This window comes from Chenopodium album, chromosome 9 (genome assembly GCF_948465745.1).
Source record: "Chenopodium album chromosome 9, dcCheAlbu1.1, whole genome shotgun sequence".
NCBI lineage: Eukaryota > Viridiplantae > Streptophyta > Magnoliopsida > Caryophyllales > Amaranthaceae > Chenopodium > Chenopodium album.
The window spans coordinates 22,128,196-22,155,979 of record NC_137842.1 but is presented as its reverse complement, the minus strand read 5'-3'; the positions used below and the strand labels follow the sequence as shown (position 1 = coordinate 22,155,979).

The window sequence follows — 27,784 nt, the reverse complement described above, 5'->3', positions numbered from 1 at the left end:
AATTAAAGTTAAACACATTCAAATAATGGTTTTTGAATCAAATGTAAGTTAAACACATTAAAACAAAGCTTTTTGAATAGAATGAAAGTTTAATGCAATGAAGAAAGCTAATTGAATCAAGTGAAAGTTAGATCAAACAATGCTTTTGAATCGAATGAAAGTCAAATGCATTCAAAGAAGCTTATTAAATCAAAAGAACGTCAAATACATTCAAATAAAGCATTTTGAATCAAATTAAAGTCAAACATAATCAAACAAAGCTTTTTTAATCGAATAAAGTCAAACGCATTCAACAAAGCTAATTGAATCAAATGAAAGCCAAATGCATTCAACGAGCTAATTGAATCAAATTAAAAAAAACACATTCAAACAAAGCATTTTAAATCAAATGAAAGTCATACACATTTAAACAAAGCTTTTTGAATCAAATGAAAGTTAAACACATTCAAACAAAGCTTTTGGAATAAAATGATAGTCAAACACATTAGAACAAAGCTTTTTGAATCGATTGAATGTCAAATGAATTTAACAAAGCTGATTGAATCAAAAGAATGTCAAACACATTCAAATAAAGCTTTTTGAATTAATGAAGTTCAAATGCATTTAAGGAAGCTGAATGAATCAAATGAAAGTCAAACACATTCAAACATAGATTTTTGAATTAAATAAAAGTCAAAATCATTCAAACAAAGCTTTTTGAAATGAACGAAAGTCAAATGCATTCAATAAAGCTAATTGAATGAAATGAAAGTCAAACAAATTAATACAAAGCTATTTAAATCGAATGAAAGTTAAACACATTCAAACAATGCTTTTTTAATCAAATGAAAGTCAAACACATTCAAATAGTTTTTCAATCGATTGAAAGTCAAATAAATTCGAAAGCTACTTGAATCAATAGAAAGTGAAAAACATTTAAGCAAAACTTTTTTTATCAAATGAAAGTAAAAAACATTCAAACAAATCTTTTTGAATTGAATGAAAATTAAATGCATTCAACAAAGATAATTGAATCAAATGAAAGTAAAACACATTTAAACAAAGCTTTTTTAATTGAATGAAAGTCAAATGCATTCAACGAAGCAAATTGAATCAAATTAAAGTCAAACACATTCAAACAAAGCTTTTTGAATAGAATGAAAGTTAAACACCTTAAAACAAAACTTTTTAAATCGAATGAAAGTTAAAGACATTCAAACAATGCTTATTCAATCAAATGAAAGTCAAACACATTCAAACAAAGCTTTTTGAATTTAACAAAAGTAAAATTCATTCAACGAAGCTTATTGAATCAAATAAAAGTCAAACACATTCATACAAATGTTTTTAAATTGAATGAAAATCTAACGCATTAAACAAAGCTAAATTAATCAAATGAAAGTAAAACGCATTCAAACAAAGCTTTTTGAATCTAATTAAAGTCAAATGGATTCAACGAAGCTAATTGAATTAAATGAAAGTCAAACACATTCAAACAAAGCTTTTTGAATCGAATGAAAGTCAAATGCATTCATCGAAGCTAATTGAATCAAATGAAAGTCAAACACATTCAAACAAAGCTTTTTGAATAGAATAAAAGTTAAACACATTAAAACAAAACTTTTTAAATCGAATGAAAGTCAAACACATTAAAATAATGCTTTTTCAATCAAATGAAAGTCAAACACATTCAAACAAAGTTTTTTGAATTTAATAAAAGTAAAATTCATTCAACGAAGCTTTATTGAATTAAATGAAAATCAAACACATTCTTACAAATCTTTTTGAATCAAATGAAAGTCAAATGCATTCAACGAAGCTAATTGATTTAAATGAAAGTCAAACACATTGAAACAAAGCTTTTTGAATTGAATGAACGTTAATACATTATAAAAAGCTTTTTGAATCGAATGAAAGTCAAACACATTAAAAAAAAACTTTTTCAATGAAACGAAAGTCAAACAGATTAAAAAAAGAGAATTTTGAATTTAATAAAAGTAAAAAGCATTCAAGGAAGCTAATTAAATCAAATGAAAGTCAAACATATTCAAGTAAAGCTTTTTGAATCAAATGAAAGTCAAACACAATCAAACAAATCTTTTTGAATCGATTGAAAATCAAATGCATTAAACGAAGATAATTGAATCAAATGAAAGTAAAACTCATTGAAACAAAGCTTTTTGAATCGTATAAAGGTCAAATGCATGCAACAAAGCTAATTGAATAAAATGAAAGTCAAACACATTCAATCAAAGCTTTTTAAATTGAATGAAAATTAAACTCATTTAAACAAAGCTTTTTGAATCGACGGAAAGTCCAACACATTCAAACAAAGATTTTTCAATCAAATGAAAGTCAAACACGTACAAATAAAGCTTTTAGAATTTAATGAAAGTCAAATGAATTCAACAAAGCTAATTGAATCCAATGAAAGTCAAACACATTCAAACAAACTTTTTGAATTGAATGAAAGTTAAACACATTAAAACAAAACTTTTTTAATCGAATGAAAGTCAAGCACATTCAAATAATGCTTTTTCAATCAAATGAAATTCACACATTCAAACAAAGCTTTTTGAATTTAATAATAGTAAAATTCATTCAACAAAGCTTATTGAATTAAATGAAAGTCATACAAATCTTTTTGAATCGAATGAAAATCAAATGCATTCAACGAAGCTAATTGAATCAAGTGAAACTAAAACACATTCAAACAAAGCTTTGAATCGAATGAAAGTCAAATGCATTCAACAAAACTAATTGAATCAGATGAAAGTTAAACCCATTTAAACAAAGCTTTTTGAATTAAATGAAAGTTAACACGTTAAAAAAAGCTTTTTGAATTGAATGAAAGTCAAACACATTCGAAATAAACTTATTCAATGAAATGATTGTCAAACACATTTTAAAAAAAAAAAGAATTTTGAATTTAATAAAAGTAAAAAGCATTCAACGAAGCTAATTAAATCAAATGAAAGTCAAACATATTCTAACAAAGCTTTTTGAATAAAATGAAAGTCAAACACAATCAAACAAATCTTTTTGAATCGATTGAAAATCAAATGCATTAAACGAAGATAATTGAATCAAATGAAAGTAAAACTCATTGAAACAAAGCTTTTTGAATTTAATAAAGATCAAATGCATACAACAAAACTAATTGAATCAAATGAAAGTCAAACACATTCAATCAAAGCTTTTTAATGTGAATGAAAATTAAACATATTTAAACAAAGCTTTTTGAATTGAAGGAAAGACTAACACATTCAAACAAAGCTTTTTCAATCAAATGAAAGTCAAACACGTTCAAATAAAGCTTTTTGAATTGAACGAAAGACAAATGCATTCAACGACGCTAATTTAATCCAATGAAAGTCAAACACATTCAAACAAAGCTTTTTGGTCCGAATGATAGTTGTTGGGAATATTTCAAGTATAACCCCAATTTTGAACCTCACTGTGATCGTACACTTAAGCATGGTGGCGTCCAAAGGGAATAAAGCTAGAGCAAAAGAGTCGCCAACAAGTTTTAGGAACATGTAAACCGTTCATAGGGTGAAGGTTACACCCCTTAACGATCAAGGAGATCATTAACTCCAATAGGTCTGGAACCAAGAATGGAAGTTCGAGGATGAAGGTACAAATTCAGTCTAAAAGAGAAAGAAAATACCCCAATATTAGGCCTTTACTTTATTCTACTCGTATTCATGTGCGCTTTCTAACTAACATGCAATCATTACTAGTAGAAAAAATGCTATTTGTAACTGGCGAAATTGACTTTTTGTAACTGGCATTGTTGGTTGCGAATGCCACCGTTACAACTAATGAAAATTATTCGTAACCGGCTAATGTTAGTTACAAATAATATACTATTCGTAACTGGCTTAACCAAATGCCAGTTACAAATAGTCTATTTTCTAAGTTAGAAAGCATATTATTAGTAACTGGTGTTAAGTTACGCCGGTTACAAATAGTGTATTATTTGTAACTATCACATCCTAACGCCAGTTACAAATAGTTTTTTATTTTTTTAAAAAAAATTCTATTAGTAACTAGTATTAGATTATGCCAGTAACTAGTATATATATATATATATATATATATATATATATATATATATATATATATATATATATATATATATATATATATATCCCAATATAACAAGCTTGGTAGTATATCCTACCGAGCAACCCATCCTCAAATGGTTAAAACCTGTTCGACCAACAAAACACATACTCCAAATATGTGAAACACCAAAAATATTAATTCACTTTTATGATAAATACAAAGATTATAAATCCCGGCCACTAAACCATTTAAGGCTCAATTTAATTAAAATTTACATATACATCATCAACTCTACAATAAGAAAATGATGTACTTAAAATTACACACATATCTCTCAGAAGGCCCAATTTAATTGTCTCTCACATATCTCTGACTACTATTCACATTTGACTATTTTGTCTCTTCGTATTATATTTTAATTGCATGAAAAATCAGAGCTGACCATTGCTCGGAAACTTACTAGAAAACATGCACCGCCTTGATCTACTAGCCTCTTGAACTCGAATTGACATTTCATGTCCTGAAAATGAAAATTTAAAGTGTATAACTTAAATTAAAGTTCGATAGTAAGCCACTGGAAAAAGGAGATCAACACTAACAGCTTCGGCATCGCAGAGTGTTTTAAAAAACATGTATTGGCACTGGAACACATTAAATTTTATTTTATTAGGTATTGCAAACAAGGTGGATATTTCTTTTGCATATGGTATGAAGTACCATCATATAAAGTACTACCATACTAAGAAAGTTATTAAATTTACATAACAGAAATAGTAGAAAACACAATTAAAGCACCCATACTTGCTATTTCAAGTCTGATATTTGAGTTTCTCTACTTATTATGAACAGTAATAATATTTGTACATGCATCTAAACAAAAAAAAAAGAAAAAAAAAGTATCCATTTCTCAAAATCTGCTAAGAATACTTAGTACTATATGTCATTTGCTTCAGATTATGCAAAGAATACCTGAATACTTATCATCATTATCTTTCCATTTTTTTTTCTTCTTACAAACTTGTAAAAATTTGGCAAATGCATCAAACCTAGCCTCCGATCTATCAATCAACTTTTCCTCCACTATATCGAATTTCACAAGAAATTTTACATAAGTTTGTTTATAGCCTCTTCACCCATGTTTTAAACACAAAATATGTACACAAATCAGAGCAAAAAAACACACAAAGTGTAGCAGTAGCATAGATGAAATTTTATACGAGTAAAACAGTCTTAAAACACCCTAAACCACAGGAATATCCAAGCAAATATCTCAAAATAGCTCTATGAAAAACGCACTAAAACAGAAGCAATAACCAAATAGAACCAAAATTGACCAGCTTTCAGAAAACAACCCCGTTTAATAGCAAACAAACTCAAATAATTCTGAAATTTTACAGGCAAAGAGTAGACAAAAAATCACCCAAAATCAAAAAAAGAATCATCTAAAAATCATTTGTAACGTACGTAGGAGAACAAGCCCAGTGAAGTCAGACCTCTAAACTGTTCTAACGAGATTCACCTAGACATTTTATCGAACATATGGTGTACTGTGCAACTAAATTAATGGCATTCTATTGCATAAAATTGCCTAATCCTGATTGTTGTACAACCTAAGTCATACTAGTTATTTTTTAATCTCCCAGAATCCTAATTAACCACAGTTTAGTTGTGGTTTATGACAGGCAAGGTTTGTTAAGCAAGAACAATAGAACTTATCTATCACTACAAGCAGGCCAAAAAAAAAGAAAAAAGAGAAAGAGATTTATCACTCAAATCCATCATTGTCTTCCGAGACAAGTACAATTTGTTGCTATGGCCAACTCAAGAGCATCATTAAGCATGGTAATTTAATCAGGGAGGTAGTTTCAATTGATCAATGTTAGTTGACCAACCATCTAAAATGCAACACTCTTTATTATGTGGGTATTATTTGCATGAAGTTATTGTAAGATTCACACTAACACATATCATGCATGACAGCTTCTCCCCTTAATAATGATAAACTAACAGTAGAATAACAAAAGACCCAGAGGAAATCAAAGTCTCACACTCACACCCCAACCTTGCACCAATTACAAAAGTCCGCCTAAGGAAAGGTGAAGTCCAAGATCTGTTTGACTTTTTTTTTCATGAAAGTTAATCATCACATATAGTATGTGTGAAGAATCATAGAAGACCATGGGGTTCACCTCCAGCTGTGCCAAACTTAGAATTAAATTGTTATTTTTTATTAAAAGTCATAAACCTAACTCCCTTTATGGATTTTCACATTGCTTGTATTCATATGATTAAAGCAAAAATCACACAGTTGATTCATCCACTAATAACTAAAAAAGAAAGGATAACACTGGTAATGCATGTAATTTCCTCGTATCAGAGACAACAGAATCCTGATACAACAAGCACAAAAGATGAGAATAAATAAAATAGTAATGAGGATGAAATATTGATAAAGTTGTTACTTTTCATATTTTCAACTTCAAAGAGAAAGATGAGGTATCACATGTGCTATGGTACAAAATTAAATACATGTAATAATGTATCTTGATCCTAACTAACATGCTTCACAGCATTGTATACAATAGAAGTAAGAAACTAGAGGAACTTCTTTCTGTACCTTCATATGTCCATAAGACTTCTTTAGTGAATCTAAGCAGTTAAAAAGTGGTTTCTCCACTCCAGGAGCATGGGAAAAAACCCCTGATGAATGCTGATCGTCAAATAACAAAAAGAAGCATAAGTAGCTTTGGCGTTGCAACCAAAACTATAGAATATGTATTTTCTCAGTCTTTTAATTATAATTGTAAAGTTGAGACCTATATGTACATGTATTTATGTGTTCTAGGATAACAAACTTCATGTCTAGAGGAAGTACTACGTAGTGCTATGATGAGGAATTCATAGTCACACGTACAAACTTTGACTTCAAATTCTGAATAAATTTCTCAGACTTATCAATTTCTCCATGTTGCCATTTCTAACAAGCCAGATACATATTAACAACTTCAAATCCTGGATTCATATATTTCTTAGAGTACTTCTCACAAGACAAATTGTTTTCTATTACAAAAATAGTGAGTAAAATAATGAAGAGAAGAAGACCAAGATAGTTCCATAATCATCTTGTAGCTAGAAAAGGTGAGCTTTACGAAACCAGACATGGATCGACTTTTCTTCTCTAAACATGAACAGGAACATTATTAGTCGTGCTTAAGTTCATAATTATATCAAAATATTAACATGAGCATTTTCCAATATATACATGCTACAACTTGATTTGCTAATAACTTTAATTTAAGCCGAGATTACTAAAATCAAGAGCTTGTTCATGTTCGTCATTTTTTTAAAGAAAAGATCGTCGATTTTGTTTCCCGTCCTTAATGTAGTGATAATCAAATATTCAAATTTCTCAAAGAAGTATAATATCAAACACACAATATATAACAATAAAAGATTTTTCCCAAAATTGAAAAGCCATACCAAATCTTCCAGCCCTGCAAATTGTTCAACAAGGCATTGGTCTAGAAATCACAAGTTTCAATTTCTCTCTTGCGCTCACTCAAAACTATCGCCACCCAACTTCTCAAAGGTGGATGTTCTCTAATTTCAATTTACTTGAAACTCGAATTTGCAAGTTTTTAGTAATAATAGCCCAAAACTTCCATTAAATTAAATTAACAACCAAAAGAACAAACCCTAGAAATCTTATAAGTTCTTTTTAACAAATAATCCTGCATAAATAACTAAAAATCCATACATTGAGAGGAGATCAAGAGCATACCTTGATCATATTCATGATGAATAAGCTTTAAACGAGTTATAGAGGTGTGAGAGAAGTTGCGAGTATATCAGTTTATGTGAAAAAGGGATAGGTGAAGGTTAGAGGAAGTGCAGACAAGTACAAATTTCTCAAAAATAGAAAAACTACAGTAAAAAAAAATTAAAATTAGTAACCGACCTAAATAATGTCCATTACAAGTGATAAGGTCAATAAAGTTTGACTTATTATTTGTAACTAACCTTCTTTATTTTCATTACTAGTAGTTGGTCAGTCTATCATTGACCTAGATACTATTTGTAACTGACCTTTGTTATGCCAGTTACTAATACTATTTAATTTGTAACCAACAATATTTATGTTAGTTACAAATAATCTTGTTGTAACTAACATAAATCAGGCCAGTTACAAATAGGGCGTTACAAATAGCATTTTTTCTATGTTATCCTAAACCTGTTTATCTATGTTGGTTGAATATTAATGCACAAATAAAGCTATTATTGGCGATCACTTGAATTATAATCAAATTAACCTAAACAAGATTATTAATTATCTTATTAAGCGTGATTTCAAGTACAAATTTCTTTTAAAGATGCATAAAAGGCGTGATCAAGCAATAACAATAATAACATCAACCAACATGATAATAAGCATCATAATAACAAATAATTATAATCATAATTAAAATAATCATGTTAAAGCATAACAATAATAGCAAGATCCTAGGCATGATACTAACAAGATTAATAACAAATTCTATCATGTTAGTAAACAATAAAGATAAAAGCTTTAGCCATAACACGATACTAACATGGTATTAGGAAAGAAAGTAGGAAGCATCATAGAAATCATAATTGATATAAGAAACTTAATAATTTACCCTAAACATGATACTAGGAAGCAATAAAACATCCTAACATGATACTAGGAATCACAATAATAATCTAAGCGTTATTTCTATATCAAAAGATCAATTAAACAATAAAAGCACTTACTTGGATGCCTCGTATCTCTTTCTAATAACAAAATACACACATTATTAACTTCAAGGAAAATAATAAAATTAAAGAATCAAATTAAATAATTGAAATAGGGATTTGGGACCAAACTATCAGAAATATCAAACCTTTCACGTAGCAATTTCGAACTTAGCTAGGTGTGTTTGTTGCTAATGTATGAGGAATTATGTACGAGGAAAGGTTTTGAGAAAGAATAGAGAGAGAAAAAGCTTCTAGCTTTTAGAGAGAGAAAGAGAGAGATGATTGTTGTTAATGAAAAACGGAGGTTCAGGGACCTTATTTATAAGAAAATAGTCAAGAATCGATAGAAACAAATCAGAGTACACCTCTCTGTTGCCAGCGATAGGGCTCGTCGCCATGCGACGAACTTGTCGCCAGGTGGTGCAAGAAAGTTTTTGCGGATTTTGTTTTTATCATATATTTTTATCCAAAAGTCCAAATAAGGCATATAATATGTCGTTGGAAAGCTCTTTAAGTCTACATTCCAACACAATTAGAATAAGATTAAGGTCCTGTTTGGTAATTAGCGGTTAGCTGATTGACAAGAGCTGGTTGCATTAGCTGTTTTGACTAGCTGGTTGCATTAGCTGTTTTGACTAGATGATTTATAAGAGCTTTTTATGTAGAGTTTTTTGGTAAAATTAGATTATTATTTGTAGTTTGTTCGATAGTTGAACATATGAAATGACAATTTAGGACATTGATAATTTTTTTTTTTACTTGATTAAGGTAAGAAATTGGGAGGGCAAGAATGTGAATTAGAGTACCTTTTAGGATAAAATTGTCTTTTGACATCCATTACTCAATAAGCTAATCTAAAAAGCTATGTTTTTTAGATTTTTACAAATTAGCTTATTTGCCTTAATAAGCTCATTTAAAAAGCTCTTTTACCAAACAACCAAATTAGATGATTTATGTAGTCAAACCTCTAACCTGGTCAAATAAGCTCATTTTTGGTCAAAACACTAATTACCAAACATGGCTAAAATACTTTGTAGATAATAAGAAATGGCCAAAATAGTGGAAGGGTGTTAGTTTTGGATAGAGTTTCGTATTCCATTCATATCTTTTTCGTTATATCTCGGAATTAATATTACAATATATCATTGGAAAGATAATTTCAAGATCTATCCAACCATATAAAATTTTGATAAAGATTACGTAGCACAAAAATAAAATCTGAATATATTCCATTTCGTACAAAATAAGGATTCTCAAAAGGAGTAGTTTTAATTAATTTGAAACTCTTTGAAACATAATTGTCAATCCTAACTGTATTAGGATTTAAGAGAACCTTCTAGAGTATTCTAGAAGACTATAATCAATCCTAATAGCTTTAGGAAAGATAATTAATAATAGGCCCTCCTCTAGATCATTGGGCCGTATGTAAGAACCAAACCAGACCCAGTTTAGTATTTTTGCAATAACTTCCTCAAAATTCATCGAAATTGGGCTTATAATATATCGTGTAGAAATATATTTTCGATACCTATCTAACAATACTATTATTGGACCATTATCATGGACCAAAATAATCTTGATTGACCATTTTCATAAAATAAAGCAGGTTTTTTGAAAACAGAAAGAAAGATTTAATAAAAACTAACCGCAACACTAGACTTTTCACACTTTCACTTCATTCGATTATCATTCGACGCGAAAGGTATTCATTACTGGGTTTGGTTTTGGGGAGACACAAATGGGTGTCTACAAAAGCCCCCACTTTGACCGAGTTTGGAGAATCTTATGTTTCAAAAACAAAATTCAAAGTAGCGATAGGGACGGAGAATGATTAAGAACGTTCTGCGATCCTAAATCATTCTTGTAACGCCGTTACCTTCAAACTAGCGTTAGTTATAACAGATAAGAGAGTTAAGAAACGCGAATCTTGCGTCGTCGAGCACATGTCTCTGGAGGTAACCGATTTGTTGCTGCATTTGCTGTTTTAACAACCTTCCACAACCTAGGGAACGCCATCTTGCAGTTTTGACGTTCACTCATCTCTGAACAAGGGAGCTTTTTGATACGTCCATGCGTCTTTGAACAAAGATCTTTGACGATCTTCTTCAAGCGAGGGGATACCGCCTAAAGACTGCTACGCCCGTATCTGCCTCCAATTTCTGCTATGATAATCTTCCGCAAGCTAAGGAATACAATCGAAGATTGCTTTTCCTGAAAAGACCTTCTACCGCCTTGTGACCAGCTTCCACAGGCCAGGGAACATGATCGAAGATTGCTTCGCCTGAAGCCATCCTCGGTTGTTGCGAAAATATTCCGAAGAAAATTACTGAAGATTAACGCCTATCGATCCTTAATGCTGCTTGAATTTTACTATTAACACTACTCATGTATGATGTATGACAATCCTATTTAGGGAAAATTGTCAATGCCACGTAACAATCCATCCTTTGGAAATGTTGCTACAATGAAGCGACAATCCGTATCTCGGAAAATTTTCCAAAATCCATTTTTGGAAAAAGTTGCCAATGCTTCGTAACAATCTGTCATAAGCACTTTTCTACGATCGACAATCCACATCTTGGAATATAACTCTTGAAATCAATCCACCTTGGAAATTTGCCAACGCTATGCGACAATCCTTTTAGGAAAATATCGCCACTATTGACAATCCGCGTCTAGGAACTTTTGCAAAAAAAGAGTCGATCGACAATCCCCTTCGGGAAAATTTGCCACTTACTGAAATAAATGAAAATTCACGTTGAGGAACCTTTGCCGAAATTTATGATGAGTAGAGACCTACGACAATCCTTTGGGAAATTTTTCCATAGGGAACTATGTGCATGACAATCCAATCTCGGAAAAACTTGCCTGAGATGACAATTTAATCTTGGAAAAATTGCCAAACAGAGAAGGAGCACGACAATCTACGCTTGGAAACTTTGCCAGAGATGACAATCTAATTTTGGAAAAATAGTCGTTGAAGAAGACGCGCGACAATCCATATTTTGGAAATATTATCAGTTGGGGATGACAATCCAATCTTGAAAAAATTGTCGTGTAAGTGCTTTCTTTTGAACCGTTGCCTTAGTGCTTGTAATGAGCCAATGCTTATGCGCATAAGCTAAGTGAGACGATCGTCGTCAGGTCAAACACTTACTGGATCGTAATAAGGCCAACTACTAATCATGTCAATTTGCTTATAGGGGCTAACTTGTGTACCAAGGAACTCGAAATTGTTGTATGAGGTCAGCATAATTTAATATGGGACCACGCATCTCGTCGCTGCACCGACGCTTGCCAAAACATATTGTCGCCACGTTCTCGCTCTGTGTCAAACACATTAAAACAAAGCTTTTTGAATCAAATGATAGTGAAACACATTCAAACAAATCTTTTTGAATCGAATGAAAGTCAAATGCGTTCAACGAAGCTAATTGAATAAAAAAAATCAAACACAATCAAACAAAGCTTTTTGAATTAAATGAAAGTCAAACGTAATAAAAAAAAGCTTTTTGTATCGAATAAAAGTAAAACAAATTTAAACAAAGCTTTTTGATTCAAATAAAAGTCAAACACAATAAAACAAAACTTTTTGAATTGAATGAAAGTCAAACACCTTCAAACAAAGATTGTTCAATAAATTAAAAGTCAAACACATTCAAACAAAGCTTTTTGAATTTTAATGAATGTAAAATGCATTCAACGAAGCTAATTGAATCAAATGAAATTCAAACACATTCAAACAAATATTTTTGAATAAAATGAAATTCAAACACATTCAAACAAAGCTTTTTGAATCGAATGAAAGTCAAATGCATTCAACAAAGATAATTGAATCAAACAAAAGTCAATCGCATTCATACAAAGCTTTTTGAATCGAATGAAATTCAAACACATTAAAACAAAGCTTTTTTTTTTGAATGAAATTCAAACACATTCAAACAAAGCTTTTTGAATCAAATGAAAGTCAAACACATTGAAACAAAGCTTTTTGAATCAAATGAATGTAAGAAACATTCAAACTGTAAGGAGGGTGGTCCCATCGTAAGGGGTACTCTCCTTAAATGCCCTTGGCCATTTAAAAGCTCTTGAATTAGAATTTTTTCTATCATTACGCTTTTTTGTAAGAAACAAGTAGGAGTCGCCAATGAGTTTTAGGAAAAACTCATAAACCTCGTTCATGTCTTTCTTCCATGTGGAATTCACGGAATAGTTAGCACAAATCATAAGTTTACTCATGCCCAAATTGGTCTATAAACCACAAATGAGTTTGGGAGCGATGGTACTAAGATAACGTTCCTTTTATAGGGGAATCGTCATCCTAGCCCTAGTACGGCCTCTACTAGCTCTTCCTTTTTTACAATTTCATCACCAAACAATATATGCAGCGCGATACCGAAAACTATGTTAGTTGATTTTATTTACAAACATTAATTCACGTAGGAATTACATCATAACGTCGTTATTCTTATTTAATTAAATTTGTGAAGAGGACAAGAAAATAAACAAGATTCACCTTGGCTTAAGTGATCAACCAACAATTATTTAATTCAATTCTAATATTTATTTAAACGCAAGATACTATGTGGAATTGATTAATTAACTATTTTAAAGGTGATCAAACAACACTAATTAATTAATTAAAGTCCTTTTAAACAAGAAAATAAAGGTTATTTATCTAAGTGCTCGGGAATTTACCACTTCTCTTTGCTAGATCTCCGTTTAGAACACTTATAGACTCCTTCTTGTTGGGGAACCTCCACCGTAGTAACATGATATCAAAATGGTGAGGGTTTAGGATAAGAGGGCTAGGTTGCACAAGTTCACAAGTTATTTCGCCAGTGTTTTAGGTGAATTTCTGTATGTTTATGCCTTAGTCTAAGCTCGTATTTATAGGGAATGATTAGGTTTAGGGTTTTGAGCGTCCCGCCGGAGCAAGTGTCGCGAGCAATAGGATGTGTTGCGCGCGGCAACCTTGCGCAAGTTATTGAGTTGCGCTGCAAGGGGTAGCACAACTAATTGTCTGCGCGCGACTTTATTGTAAGATTCGATTTTTTATTTTCCGTATAATTCCAAATAAATCTGAATCTTTCGCAGCGCAACTCTGGAAGTTGCGTTGGGTGTCGGGCGTAACTAAATTAGTTGCGCGCGGCAGCCCTGCGCGGATCTTTGAGATGCGCGCGGCTTTTCCAGCGGCAGCACTAAGATTTAACCTAGGCGCTCCTAAATCCGTCATTATTAGGGTTTAAGCACGGGCTTAAGCCTAATTATGATCGAGTTTAGTTAATTGGACCCTTGTTTTGGCTTTTTCTTTAATTTGGGCTAGTCTTTTGTGTTTTGTGGCTTAGCCAGTTACCTATATGTATTCTTCACTTCGATCCAACACGAAGATGGTTTTATTTATCGTCATTGAACTTCCTGTCGGGACAGGAGGCCAAAATGTAGATGTCTACAGTTAGCCCCCACTTTGACCGAGTCTAGAACAGACGATGATCAAAGTAGTCAAGGAAATGTTTAAGGATGTCGAAACAATCCTTGGATTGCTAAGTGTTTGAAACAATTAGCTATTAAGGCTAGGAAAAGTTCTTCGTAGTCTTAATGCGTTAAAGAATCTAGATTGATCCTTTGCAATTGTAAAACGCTTTTACAAGTAAAAGTGTTCTGGGTGATGTCAGGTCATGAGAAGAGATCGATTTTACAAGTAAAAGTGTTCTGGGTGATGCCCGGTATTCGAGCAGGAAGTCCACAAGATAGAAATACATGTCTCAAGACTGGAGGCATATATCCAAATTCAGTGAGACTGAAGAAAGTCAACAACTCTCTCATCAATTTTGTCCAGAAGATGAGTAAACATGTCTCAAGACTAGGGGCACGTGACTACATGGGCTCGACATCGTCTCGTCGCTTCTTTATACAGGGGGTGGATTCGACACCCTAACTGTCCGGTAAGTTAGTAAGCGCACTAATTACCGTATCCATTCAAGAAGTGCTTGTTCCTGAAGGTTCGGCACGCCTGTCGACTCGTTAAGCTAACGCCTACAGTAATTCTCTACCTTTTAGTCCCGAGAGGTAGATCTTGTAAAGTTTGGGCTGAGTGAAATTTTACGCAACACCTACCCCGTACAATTTTGCGCCATACGATACACCATTTGCATTTTTACGCTGCATGAAAACGCCTTCCTTTTTGCTTCGGACGTGAAAAAGAAGAAAACCCAGACATTTGTAACGTCAGTGCTGTAAAATGACAAACCTGTCTATGGGTGCTTTTACGAAAAGCACCACCACAAAATATCTTAATTCACTCTTACGAAAAACATTCAAAACGTATGCTTGGGGAAGGCACAAAGCACGGTGTGCATGCAATATGATGCAAAAAACTAACAAAAAAGAAAACAAACTACAATATGCAAAGCATATTAAAAAGATTTTGATAATTTGCGCGCCATTACGTCTAATAACGAGCAAAAACCGTTCAAAAAAATGATCAACAGATCAAAATCAAAATCCTGGTCTTTAAGTGACCAGTATCCGCGCGCAACTTAAAAGGTCGCGCTGGCCAGGCGCGCGCATCTTTCTGAGTTGAGCTGGTATGTCACGCGCAACATCTTCAATTGCGTGCGACATTTTTGTCAGTAAAGTGAAAATCGCAAACGTGATTTTTCACTTCACCCTTTCTCCTTCCTTCGCCATTTTCGACTCTTTCTCTCTCTAGGAAGCTCAGTTTTTCGTGAATTTTGAAGGTAAAGGAAGCAAATTTCGTCCTCAATTCATATTTGTCATAATCCAATGTAAGTTTTTTGCTAAAATTTGTTCTTTTTCGGCTGAATTCGAACGATTTTCGAATCGTCAAACCTAAAATTTCAAATTTGGGGGTTTTTTATTCGGTTTATTTTTCTTGAAATTGTTTTCTCCATGTTATTATACTATGTTTAAGGAGTGTTTTGCGACAAATATCATGAAAAATGGTTAAGTATTAAATCTTGTAAGAGCATTTCTTTGTTCAAGTTCGTTCTTGCTTTTTTTTCGAATTTTTGCTTGATTTTATTGCTTTTCTTGCTCATTTTTGTTATAATTGCTGATTATGAAGCATATTATAGTGATGGAATTAATATAACTTTCATAATTCATTTTTTGTGAATTTTGAATTGTTGAAAAGTGGCTCGAAACATATTCTTAGCTTATTTTGCCATATTCGAACTTCAAAATTGTTTGGTAGACGATAATTATGTTTATATTACTGTTATTCGTCTAGAATTAGTTGATTCTTTGAGATTTTGGAATATAATCCCTGAATGCTTAGTTGAAACTGGTATAAGATGGCTTTTGTGGGTGTTAGAAGCCCCCATTTACTGAGTTTAACTGCAGGTATCGTAGCCTTCAAGTATGGGTGGCATTCGATTTTCGTGTTTTGCCCTGTCGGTAGCCGTTATGCTGCCAAAATGGGTCTAGAATTCGTATATTTTTTTAGTTTAGGAAATAAAATAAACTAATTGAAGAAATTTTATCTGTCATAGCATGGACTCGCCTCCGTTTGTCGATGCTGAGGAGGTTTTCGGTGGTCCGGACGAGGCGGTTCGCCCTCAGAAGAGGGTGACCCTTCCGCGAGAGGAAGTTCGATAGCGACGCGTCGCGGCCGATCGACGTCTTCAGGAGAAGGTGATTTGGGAGGATCCTCCTAACTTGGACCCTATTGTCCTTAAGTGGGACCCAGACAACCACGTTTCGATCAGAGGGTGGCACGACTTCGTGAGTTTTCCGCACTTTCATTTCTTTCTCCTTTCCTTTGTTTTTTCTCCTTTTTAAACCATAACCGTTTCTTTTTTATTTCTATTTAGAGTGAGCCTAGCATACGTTTGTATAGATCTGGTGACCTGCGAGTGCGTTTCGGGAGCTTTCCCGAGGTGGCAAAGGAGATTGTAGCCCTTTTAGGGATTGACTCCCAGCAGGCGGCTCTTTGGGATTTATCGAGCTGGTCTGCAGCGTCAGCTTTCCTCCTTGGATTGTTGGAGTTTTGGTGGAATTCAACCAATAATTTCCACTTTTCATGGGGAGAGATTACGGTTACCCCTTTCGATTTCTCTATGATTACGGGTTTTCCTTTCGGAGGCGAGCCTGTAGTTATAGAGCTCGTTATGGGGTAAGACGAGATATTACGTGACCTTGTGGGGGACCGTCTTGCGTTGGCCCTTCATGTGTACGCGCAATCTTATCCGTACTCGGTTCTTGCCGATGAGTTGTCGGCTGACGAGCTTGACCGGCAGTGTACACCTGAGCAGCTGGCTCAGATATACATTGCCCACGTTTTTTCCGTCACCATCTTGAGTGATCGAGGACAGCATTTTGCCATTCAGTTACTTATTTGCCTCAGCAATTTGGGGCAAGTAGGTGACAGGAGTTTGGCGCAGGTGTCGTATGCCCGTATGCTTACGGCTATGGGCAAGACGACCCAGGTCATAGATTCCGTGGCAGCTACTGAGGTGCCTTAGATCTCTCTTACGTGGCACAGTCGTATCCTTGAGGTACATGTTTTAAGCTTTTTTCGGTTATTACTTTCGCCTTTTCCTTTAGGCTTATCTTTTCTCGGTTTCAGGCTTGGGGATACTCGTACCTGCCATTCTTAGCCCCCAGGGTGCTCGGGGCTGCTCGTTTTCCTATCGGACATCGATTGGTCGCTATTAAGAGAAGACGAGCTACTTGTACTGGCGACTTTCGCCCGAGGATCCTTTCGGCGACTCGTGCGTCGGTGAGTATTCCAACTACATGTGCTCTTTTCGTTTTTTTATTTTATTCATTTTCTAACAACTTTTTATGTGGTTGTGTTTTATAGATCGATCTCCGTCCTTAGAATTTGATCGTTTGAGTCCCTGAGGCTATCCGGTCTAGCATGGTTTGTCGCCATTTCTGGGCCCTCTATACGGGACTCTCGGTGTTTTAGAGGACCGACACTTGGTTTTTAGGTGAGCGTGTTCTCTGGCAGCTTTCGTCCGAGGACCCTTTGGTTCCTGCGGATCCCCCAATCCGGATGCTGCTCCGGACCTGATGTGTACCGAGGGTCGAGCTCAGGCGATCCTTGGTTATCCAGCGGAGCAGCTGGTGATGTCGGATGCTTCTTATCCGGCTTTTATAGCATCTAGGCCGACTCATTTTTCGGTTTTTGTTCCGGTTAGTACTCTAACTCTTTTTTTTTCCGTGTTTCTATTTATTTTTTGGAACTTTGACCCTTTTATCGTTTTTTGTCACATGTATTTTTAGCGGGTCGAGCTAGGTGGTTGGGTGCCTCCTACAGCGGAGATCACTTACACCGATGCTGTCGAATCGGTAATTCGTGATACCCTTCCAGCAGCCGAGGATGACGTGGGGATACCGTTCGAACCCGAGACGGTTGAGTCAGTATGTCTTTTATGTATATGTACTTAAATATTTCTATTTATTTTTTGTTTCATATACATTTGTTTCCTAACTGTCCTTGTATTCTTGGAACAGGTTCCGCGGGAGGCCGTGAACGGCATGGTGAGGACTTTACGCGCTTTCCGAGCTGCTTATCGGAGAGCCCTCGTGACTTTATCATACCGTGATCATCGGATGATCGAGGTAAGTTTTATTTCTTTTTTCTTTGCACGAAGTTATTACATTTCATGTATTAATCTTTGTTTTGGATTTTGCAGGATGTGCAGCAACCGTTTAGTAGTCGCCGAGCACCCTGATTCATCCCGTACGCATTTTACTATATTTTTTAGGAAACCGATGTATATTTATTTTTTTTTTTGTATTTTTTTGTATATATGACACATTTGTATATATATGTCATTATTATTTTTTTTGTTTCCATGTGTACATTATTATTAATGTGAAAATTTTTCGAGGGAGGGAAAGGGTTCTCGACTTACCCCCCTCGAAAAAATAAACAAACTCGAAAAAGAAGGAGAAAAGAAGGAAAAAGAAAATAAGAAAATAAAAAAGAAAATAAAGAAGTAGGAAAATAATAATAAAGAAAATAAGAAGAAAAATAAAGTAGGAAAATAATAATGGAAAAAAAAAGAAAATAAAAAGAAAATAAGAAAATAAGAAAGTAATAAAAGAAAATAAAAAGAAAATTAAAAAGTAGGCAAGAAAAAGGGACACAAAGTGTTAGAAGGCAAGCGTATGATTCATCTTAAGATCTCGTGAAGATTCTGTCATTATATGAGCCAAAATACGGAAATAAACCCAACTTATATGCCACGTCAGGGGTGACGCGCGGCGCGCAACTGCGTGAGTTGCGCGCGTATGTCGCGCACATGTAAGTCAGTTGCGCGCGGATGTCTCGCGCAACTCATGAGTTGCGCGCGCCACCTGTTAGTGAACTTTCCTTTAAGCCGAATTTGCCGAAAATTTGCCTCTCTTGGGTGTATTGAAACGTGGTTTCGTGTATTCTTTTGATCATCTTGCATTCATTCGCTTTATAAGAAACAAAAAAGAATTAATCTTACTAAATTCTTATTCTCTTTTTTTTTTTTAACAATGGTGAAGACCTTTGAAAAAGGTTTGAAGCAATGGGTCACTTCCCTTTCAACCGAGGACAAACTAGCTTTCAAAATTTACCACTTGGACCCTTTATTGAATTATATGCAACTAGTGGTTAACTTTGATTTTCTTCATGCCGCAGTCAACCATTGGGATTCTAACCAACATCTTTTTTTGTTTAGAGGGGACGAAATTGTCCCCCTTCCTGGTGAATTCGAGGCCTTGCTAGGTTTCCTTACAAACACTCTCCCTGGGACTTATTCGCCTACCTTGTCGGATTCTAAACTTATATTCCAAAGATTTTTTGGCTTGTCCGACAATGATATGACCAACATAGGAACTGAAGAATGCGTGAACTTAATTCAATTTATTGAACACTTCGTCGCCCCTCGTGACAACATGAATAAACAACACTTTAACATTCGTGCTTTATGTTATTGTCTTGTTGTTTATTGTTTACTTAGGACAGGCAAAGAATACGGAAATTATTCCATGGTGTCTATAGTAGAGGAATTAGAGGGATGTCATTCATCCGCTCCTTTGGTTATTGCAGAAACCGTTCTGTGCTGAATCGCGTTAGAGGAGATCCTAACGAAAACAGTTTCACGGGAAGTCCACTCCTATTACACGTACGTTTTTTTTTCGGCGTTTATCAGCGCAAATCACGAAGTTGCGCTGTCATGACCGCCGCAATCTTCTACGATGCGCACAGAGGGTGCGTGCAACTGATTTAGTTGCGCGCGCCAACTGCTTGTGTAAAAAATCGCAAAATAATTTTTTTTTTTTTCCTTTTTTTTTCCAGATTTGGCTTATAGAGCGTTTGCGAATTGTTGATCAGCCGCAAATCCATTAGGATAATGGAGTAAAGACATTCCCCGGATGTCGAATCATTTATAAGCATAAGAATGAAGAGAAATGGACGTTGTTTTTCTGTCATGGGGTTCCTAACATACGTTTTGTGATTCCTTGGTGGAACATAAATAGTATAATTGGGAGTAGTCTCAATTGCCCTTACATTAGGATTTTAGGCCTATCTAGTACTACTTATTTTTTTCCTTGTAGGGTGATGAGACAATATGGGACGAGGCAATTTATTCCCCCGCAAGATTGTGATGCCCCTAAAGATGTGACCTTTAAACCCGAAAGGATTGCTCGTTGGATGGAATATTGGTCAAGCCTTCCTAAGTGGGTAATACAAAATCCTCCCGCGAGTATTACATTATCTTCTTTTTACAAGGCTTGGATGAATGCGGCGGATAAGGGTGAATTAAACAAGGCTCGATCTCAACTTCAAGCCGCCACCGCTCGCAATCCACCTAAGCCTTTGATGCATTCAACCACTACTACTTCTCCTAATGGCCAAAACAAAGGAGTGAGAAGAAAATTAGACTTCTTATCCCCTAAGGCTCATTCGAAGGAAACAAAAAGGAAATCTCCCTCCAAACCTGCGCAACAAGGTGTGAAGATCAAAGAACCTTCACCAAATACTCGCAACAAAGCTCCAATAGTCAAAGGGAAAGGAAAACAGATTGCAAAGGCCCTAATCCCTAAATTGAAAAACAATGTTTGGGTGAGGAAGAAGAGTGTAGGGTAAAGCTCCAAGGTTTCTGAAAATGCTGCAATGGAAAATACTCCTCCATCATCTGTGACTATCGAGGACATAGTAAAACCTTAGGGTATTACATAGTTTTATCATTAGTTTTTCTTCGAATAAAGTGTAATCACTACTATGTTTTTTTTTTGTTTACTATCTAATTCAATAATGTCTCTTTTGAATTTTGAATGAAATAAAATGAGCTTTATATTTTTATATTTTGATATGACCAAATCTTAAAAATTTCCTACGTATTCACATTACGAAATCAGGTCTTTGCGTAGTTCTAATGGTTTTTTATATATATATATTATGTATTTTTTATTTTATTTTTTCTTTAATCTCTTAGATAGAAATTCAATGAAAAAATTAATCAAACCTTGTTTAAAAGAATTAAATCAAAGTTTATTTTTATTTTCCGAGTATATGTTATATATAAGAAACACCCTCTTTTTACCGTAAGTAGAAATCGCAACTTCATTCAAACGCAAAAATTCGAGTTCGCAGTTCGTCATCAGGTGGCGCACGCAACGTCTGGAGTTGCGCGAGCCTGTCGCGCGCAACAAAATCAGTTGTGCGAGGCCTTCGCGCGCAACTATTCCTGTTGAGCGCGATACATGTGCTACGAATGTCTCGAAAATTATTTTTTATATATTTTTTAAAAAATTCGTATTATTGTTACCCCCCAACTATGAAGTTTTTTCCTAATGTTCGAAAAAATTTGAACACTAAGAACGGTTTATTATTTCTAAATTAACCCCCAAGTGTTATGTATTTTACCTTGTTATTCGGTAAAATGCATAACACTTAGAATCTTTCTATTGAATACTAATTAAAAATGGTTGTATGAGTGAACGAGTTTTATCCGGATTTCATATGGAATATTTCTTAAGGCGATCAATGTTTATTAATTAACGAATTTCATCTCCTCCAATATCCATTACTATGACGGCTCCTCCAGAAAGGGTTTCAATTACGCGATAGGGACCTATCCAATTAGGTTTGAATTTCCCTCTTGGATCAGTTGGTGGACCCCTAACCTCCTTTAGTAAAAAGTCACCTTCTTTTATATTTCTAAGTTTTACTCTTTTATTGAAATGACGCGCAATGCGCCTTTGGTAGACTTGTACATGATGCAAAGCTCTTAATCGTCGTTCATCAAGAAATAAAAGCTCTTCATACCTCGCTCTTACCCATTCAGCTTCTAGTAGCTTACTTTCAAGTACGCTGCGTAGGGATGGTACTTCTAGTTCGACTGGTTGAACTGCGTCCATTCCAAAAACTAAGGAGTATGGAGTTACTCCTATTGATGTTCGTATAGACGTTCTATAACCCCATAATGCGAAGTGTAGTTTATTCGGCAAGTTTTTATAATATTCTTCCATTTTTCTAATGATGAGTGTTATATTTTTATTTGCCGACTCTACAACTCTATTCATTTAGGGTATGTATGGGGATGAGTGATGACGTTTTACTTTATAACGAGTAAAGAGGGTCTCGACTTCATCTTTGAATTGAGATCCCTGATCACTAATTAGTTCATGTGGAACTCCATATCTACAAAATATGTTTCGTTTGAGAAACTTTGCGACATGTTTAGAAGTGATATTCACATAAGAAGCAGCCTCAATCCACTTAGTAAAGTAATCAATGGCAACTAATACGTACTCGTGCCCTCCTAATCCTTTTGGACAGACTTTTCCAATTATGTCAATTCCCCAAGTCGAAAAAGGCTAAGGGGAAGTGAGATTGTATAGTTCGAATGGTGGAAGGTGTTGTAAATTAGCGAACATTTGGCACTGTGGACATTTTTTAACATATTGTATGCAATCATGTTCCATAGTGGACCAATTGTACCCTAGTCTTGAAACTATTTTTGAAAGCATTTTACCATTCATGTGAGGTCCACAAACACCTTTGTGAGTATTTCCCATAACGCGTGTTGCTTCCGGTTTGCCTATACAAAATAAGCTTTGACCATTAGGTCCTTTTTTGCATAATTAACTATTTATTAGACCATATTAGGCCGCAAGTGTTCGTAAGGCTCGTTGGTCTTTCGATGAAGTATTTTTGGGATATGTGCCATGAGTAATATATGGAGGATATGATCATACCAAGGATTGTCTCCTTCAATGTCATTTATTTCCTCTATTGCGTTGCAATATGCTGGTTCTTCTCTTCTATCAACCCATAATGGCATCATATTTAAGTGATATGGAATGTTGATCATTGAGGATAATTTTGCTAGAGCATCGGCAAATTGATTATCATTCCTTGGGAGATATTTAAAATCAATATGTTCAAAATGCTCGATGAGATGCTCTAGGTGTGCTTGGTATAATATCATTGTGGAGTTCTTTATTTTCCATTTTTATAATATATGATTTATAATCAAAATGGAGTCTCCATATACCTCTAATTTTTGCACACCTATGCTAGCCACTGCTTCTAATCCAATAATGCACGCTTCACCTTCTGCGGCATTATTAGTAACCTCAAAGTATAATTTAACAGAGATTTGAGTATATGCTCCCTCTGGACTTATGAGTAACACTCCTATGCCACATCCTTTTTGATTCGACGCACCGTCGAAGTACATTACCCATTTGTCATCTTGTGTCATGAGAATCTCCTCATCCGGAACATGAGTAGTTTCTGCACGACTTGTTTGAATTGGATGTTGCCCCAGAAAGTCGAAAATTACTTTTCCGTTCATTAATTTTTCGGGAATATATTTAAGTTCAAATTCGGCCAACATCACCAACCACTTAGATATCCTTCCTTGTATGGGTGGTTGTTCAAACAAATAATTTATCAGATTTGGTTGAGAAATCACATGAGTAGTGTGTGGTAACATATAATGTCATAACTTTTTGGTTGCCCACACTAACGCTAGGCTTGTCTTTTCCAAGGTGCTATATTTTGTTTCGTATTGGATGAATTTTTTTACTTATGTAATATATTGCACGTTCGACTTTTTTTACCTCTTGTGCTAACGTGGCGCCAGTTGCTGTGTCTGTAACTGTAATGTATAGCCTTAGAGGTAGTTTGTGTACTGGTGGTGCTAAAATAGGTGGACTTTTGAGATAATATTTGAATTTCTCAAAGGCCTTTTGGCGTTGATCGTCCCATTCATGTTTCTCCTCTTTTTTCAATTTTTTAAATATTGGCTCACAAGTCATAGTCATTTTGTTGATAAATCGACTAATGTATTGCAATTTGCCAAGGAATCCCCTAATTTCTTTTTCTATTTAAGGGGGAGGCATGTCAACAATTGCCTTTATTTTAGAGGGATCGATCTCGATGTCATGTGTGCTTACTACGTATCCGAGTAACTTACCAAAAGTTACTCTGAAGGCTCATTTTTGTGGATTCAATTGCATTTTATATTCTTTGATGCGAGTGAAAAATTTGCATAAAATCTTTATATGTCCCATTCTATCTTTGGACTTTTCGATCATATCATCCACATACACTTCTATTTATTTATGCATCATATCATCCAATTAAGAGAGTCGTAGCCGTTCTCTGGTACGTAGCTCCTGCATTTTTTAAACCAAATAGTATGACTGTGTAGCAATACGTACCCCAAGGGATTATAAAACATGTCTGTTCTTCATCTTCTTTTGCCATTAAAATTTTGTTGTAACCTACGTATCCATCCATAAAGAATAATATCGCATGTTATGCCGTGCTATCTACCAATATATCAATATGTAGTAGATGAAAATTGTCTTTAGGGCTAGTTTTATTAAGATCCCTAATGTCGACACACATGCGAACTCGTCCGTCCTTTTTAGGGACTAGAACGATGTTCGCTACCTATTCTGGGTAATTACATACGCGAATAAAACCGACGTCCAACTGTTTTTGTATTTCTTCTTTTATTTTTAATGTGACATCAGGTTTTATTCGTCGAAGTTTTTGTTTTACTGGATTAGTAGTAGGGTTCAAGGGAATGGTATGTTCCGCGATTTCCTTATCTATTCCAGGCATGTCCTTATATGACCAAGCAAACACGTCTTCGAATTCTTTGAGCGTCGATATGAGAGTCAATCGCTCTTCCGGATTTAGAGTTAAGCCAATTTTGACTTATCTCTTATTCTCGTTAGTTCCTATATTAACTATTTCAGTTTCTTCAACGATAGGGTTCTTTTGTTCTCGTCCATTCATTAGTTCAACCAATTTATTAATGTTATCATCTTCATTAGATTGATTGTTATAGCATTCGAAAGATTTAAGAGAAGGCATATACTCGGAAATAGAGCTCATATTATTAAAATCAAAAGAGAGTACATAAAGAGAAGAATCCTTTTTGGGATCTTCGTCCTTTGAACTAGAAAATAAAGACTCAGTAACGGCCACAAGGCCTAAATTTTCAGCTTCCTTAGAGTCTATAATAGATTCATCATTCGATTCTTCAAACATCTTCCCTTTGCCTGTGACGATTTCCAGTTTATCGCCTTTGTGATTGGTCCATTTGAAAGATTTCCTCCATCCATGCTCAAAAGTTTCGTTTGAAGGGGTGATCAACGAGGTTGGGTCAAAAGCTTCATCTTAAATGGCGTTTTGATTGGTCATTGTTGCGACATGATTTTGCTATAGTCCAAATAGCAAGTTAAATGCTTGCCCAACATAGCATCCTAGGATTGGGTGTTTTGATTTAATGATACTAAGATCGTCATCCAAGAAGTAGCAATCATGAAATATTTCAAATCCTGGCTTCTTGATTCTTTCCAAAACTAAGGGTTCCTGAAAGTCGTAGCATGGGTAATCTTCTCCCTCCCTAATGAATTGTCCATTAAGGGTTTTGTGATACGATGGGAGTAAAGTGATTATCCTTTTCTTATTATTATCTCTACTTGCTTTGTTTTTTGCATCGTGAGACTCCAATTCTTCTTTGGTTGATTTATATCCCAATCCAAAGGAGAAGCTTTTGTTTAGGATAGGAATTAAGAGAGACTTCTTCATTCCTATTCCCAAAGGCATCCCAGGAAAGTGACTACTCTTGAGCAAGATGTTGTTTACTATCCGAGTGGAATATGGATAAAGCTTGAATGGCTCTTCAAAGTCTTCTTCCATTTCAATTGTGAAGATTGGCTCGACGGCGAATCTTCACATGTCCTCTTCATCATTATCATGGTTTATTTCTAAGAGTGATTGATCATTTATTGTTATTTTGAGTGGAGAATCATGTATAGTCATAGGAAGCCCTTGATAGTTCAACCTAATCATTTGATGAAATGAGGATGGTATTGCACCAAGCTCATGTATCCAAGGACGTCCAAGTAAAAGGTTGAATGTAGGTTTTATGTCCATAACATGGAATTCTTTATCTTTTGAATTGGGCCTGTGGTAACTGGTAGCTTAACAGTTCCACACATCGATCTTCTCAAATTGTCATAGGCCCTAATGCTTTGTTTTGTTGATTGGAAATCATTTTCTAGATTTAGGCCTAAGTATTTTGCCGTTTGTAATGGGCATACGTTTACAGCCGACCCATTGTCTACAAAAGTCAGAGGGATATTGTATCCCTTGCATCCCATAGTTAAGTATAACGCATTGTTGTGGGTAGTGTCTTTTAAGGCAAATCATCATTAATGAAAATGATTGACTTGTCGAATTTCCCGCTAGTAAGAAAGCTAACGAGATCCTGAGAGGTTATGTCTGTGCTTATAGACAAAGCCGTTAGAGCTTTCATGAGAGAATTCCTATGTTCTTTAGAAGTACTTAGGAGTTACCAAATGCTAACATTCGCCTTGGATTGACGAAGTTGTTTGACTAATGGATCTTCAACCTCAAGTGGAGGTGGTATTATATTTTGTGTTTGACTTTGAGTTTGATTTTGTGTGGTCGAAGATCCATTTGGTGGTGGTGCTTGGTAGACTCGCCCCGAACGAGTTAAATGACTTATCTCATTTGGGTTAGTTGTAGGACTCATTAACCAACTTTCTTCTAGAGGATTTTGATGTGCCCCCATTTCAAGATGTTCTATGAATTGTGCTTGATGCCATTGTTCATCCAAGGAGAGACTCGATAAATCTTGCGATTTCCCCAAGAAATGATCCCAATCAAGCGCTCCATTTGTTTCATTTTGTAAACAAGATGGAGGTGGGACGGCGGCATACTTAGAGACATATAAGTCTTGAAAGTCGTCGTCCCATAGTCCACATACTTCATTAGTTGCCCCTATGAGTATTGTGGATAGAGGTTCTTCTATAGGTGTGATATAGTCCAAAGTATTGAGCGTATCACTTCCCATAAGGTCTTCATCGATGTGAAACACCCCTAAGGGGGATGCATTATTGTTAGGTTTAGGCATGGAAATTCTCCCATCGTCTACTAAATCTTGTATTTTATGCTTTAAAACATAGTAACGTTCATGTTGGGGTTTGGTGATTCCGACTCACCGCGGAAACAAACCCAAAAAAAACAAGACCACACTCGCAATAAAAAAAACCATAAACATAATTAAATTAATCACAAGATTAAGATAAAATGATTACCTTTGGAGCGTGCTTCGCCCGACTGGAAGGGGCTCTTACTTCGAAAGCAAGCCTCGAAATTACGACGGCCTCCAACGATAGTCCACCCACAACTCGGCCACCTAAAACGGTCCAATGCCTTGGGGTTAGCAAGGCCCGACCAAAACCCGAGTAATTAATGAGTTCAAAGGTTTTCACAATGGTGATGCCTTTTTCAACTCTTACTCAAGTTCTTTTCCCAATACTCCAACTTGTGTAATTATAGGGAAATGCATGAGTGTGAAAAGCTCTCCCTTCAATGTGGGAGAATTTGATTTTTCCATTTATTTTAAATCTAAAAGAAAATTAATAATCAAACTAGTAATAAATCAACAAGTTGCAAGCATACAAGGAG

General features: G+C 34.9%; 1 long non-coding RNA gene across 1 annotated transcript; it reads right to left on the bottom strand.

Annotated features, from left to right (window-relative positions):
* Positions 1 to 4,215: 4,215 nt before the first annotated feature.
* LOC145559659 (uncharacterized) lies at positions 4,216 to 7,972 on the bottom strand. The gene is made up of 3 exons (XR_014092845.1): positions 7,832 to 7,972; positions 6,668 to 6,750; positions 4,216 to 4,570 (listed from the first exon to the last, which is right to left on the bottom strand). It is a non-coding gene; the product is annotated as an uncharacterized LOC145559659 (long non-coding RNA).
* Positions 7,973 to 27,784: the final 19,812 nt, after the last annotated feature.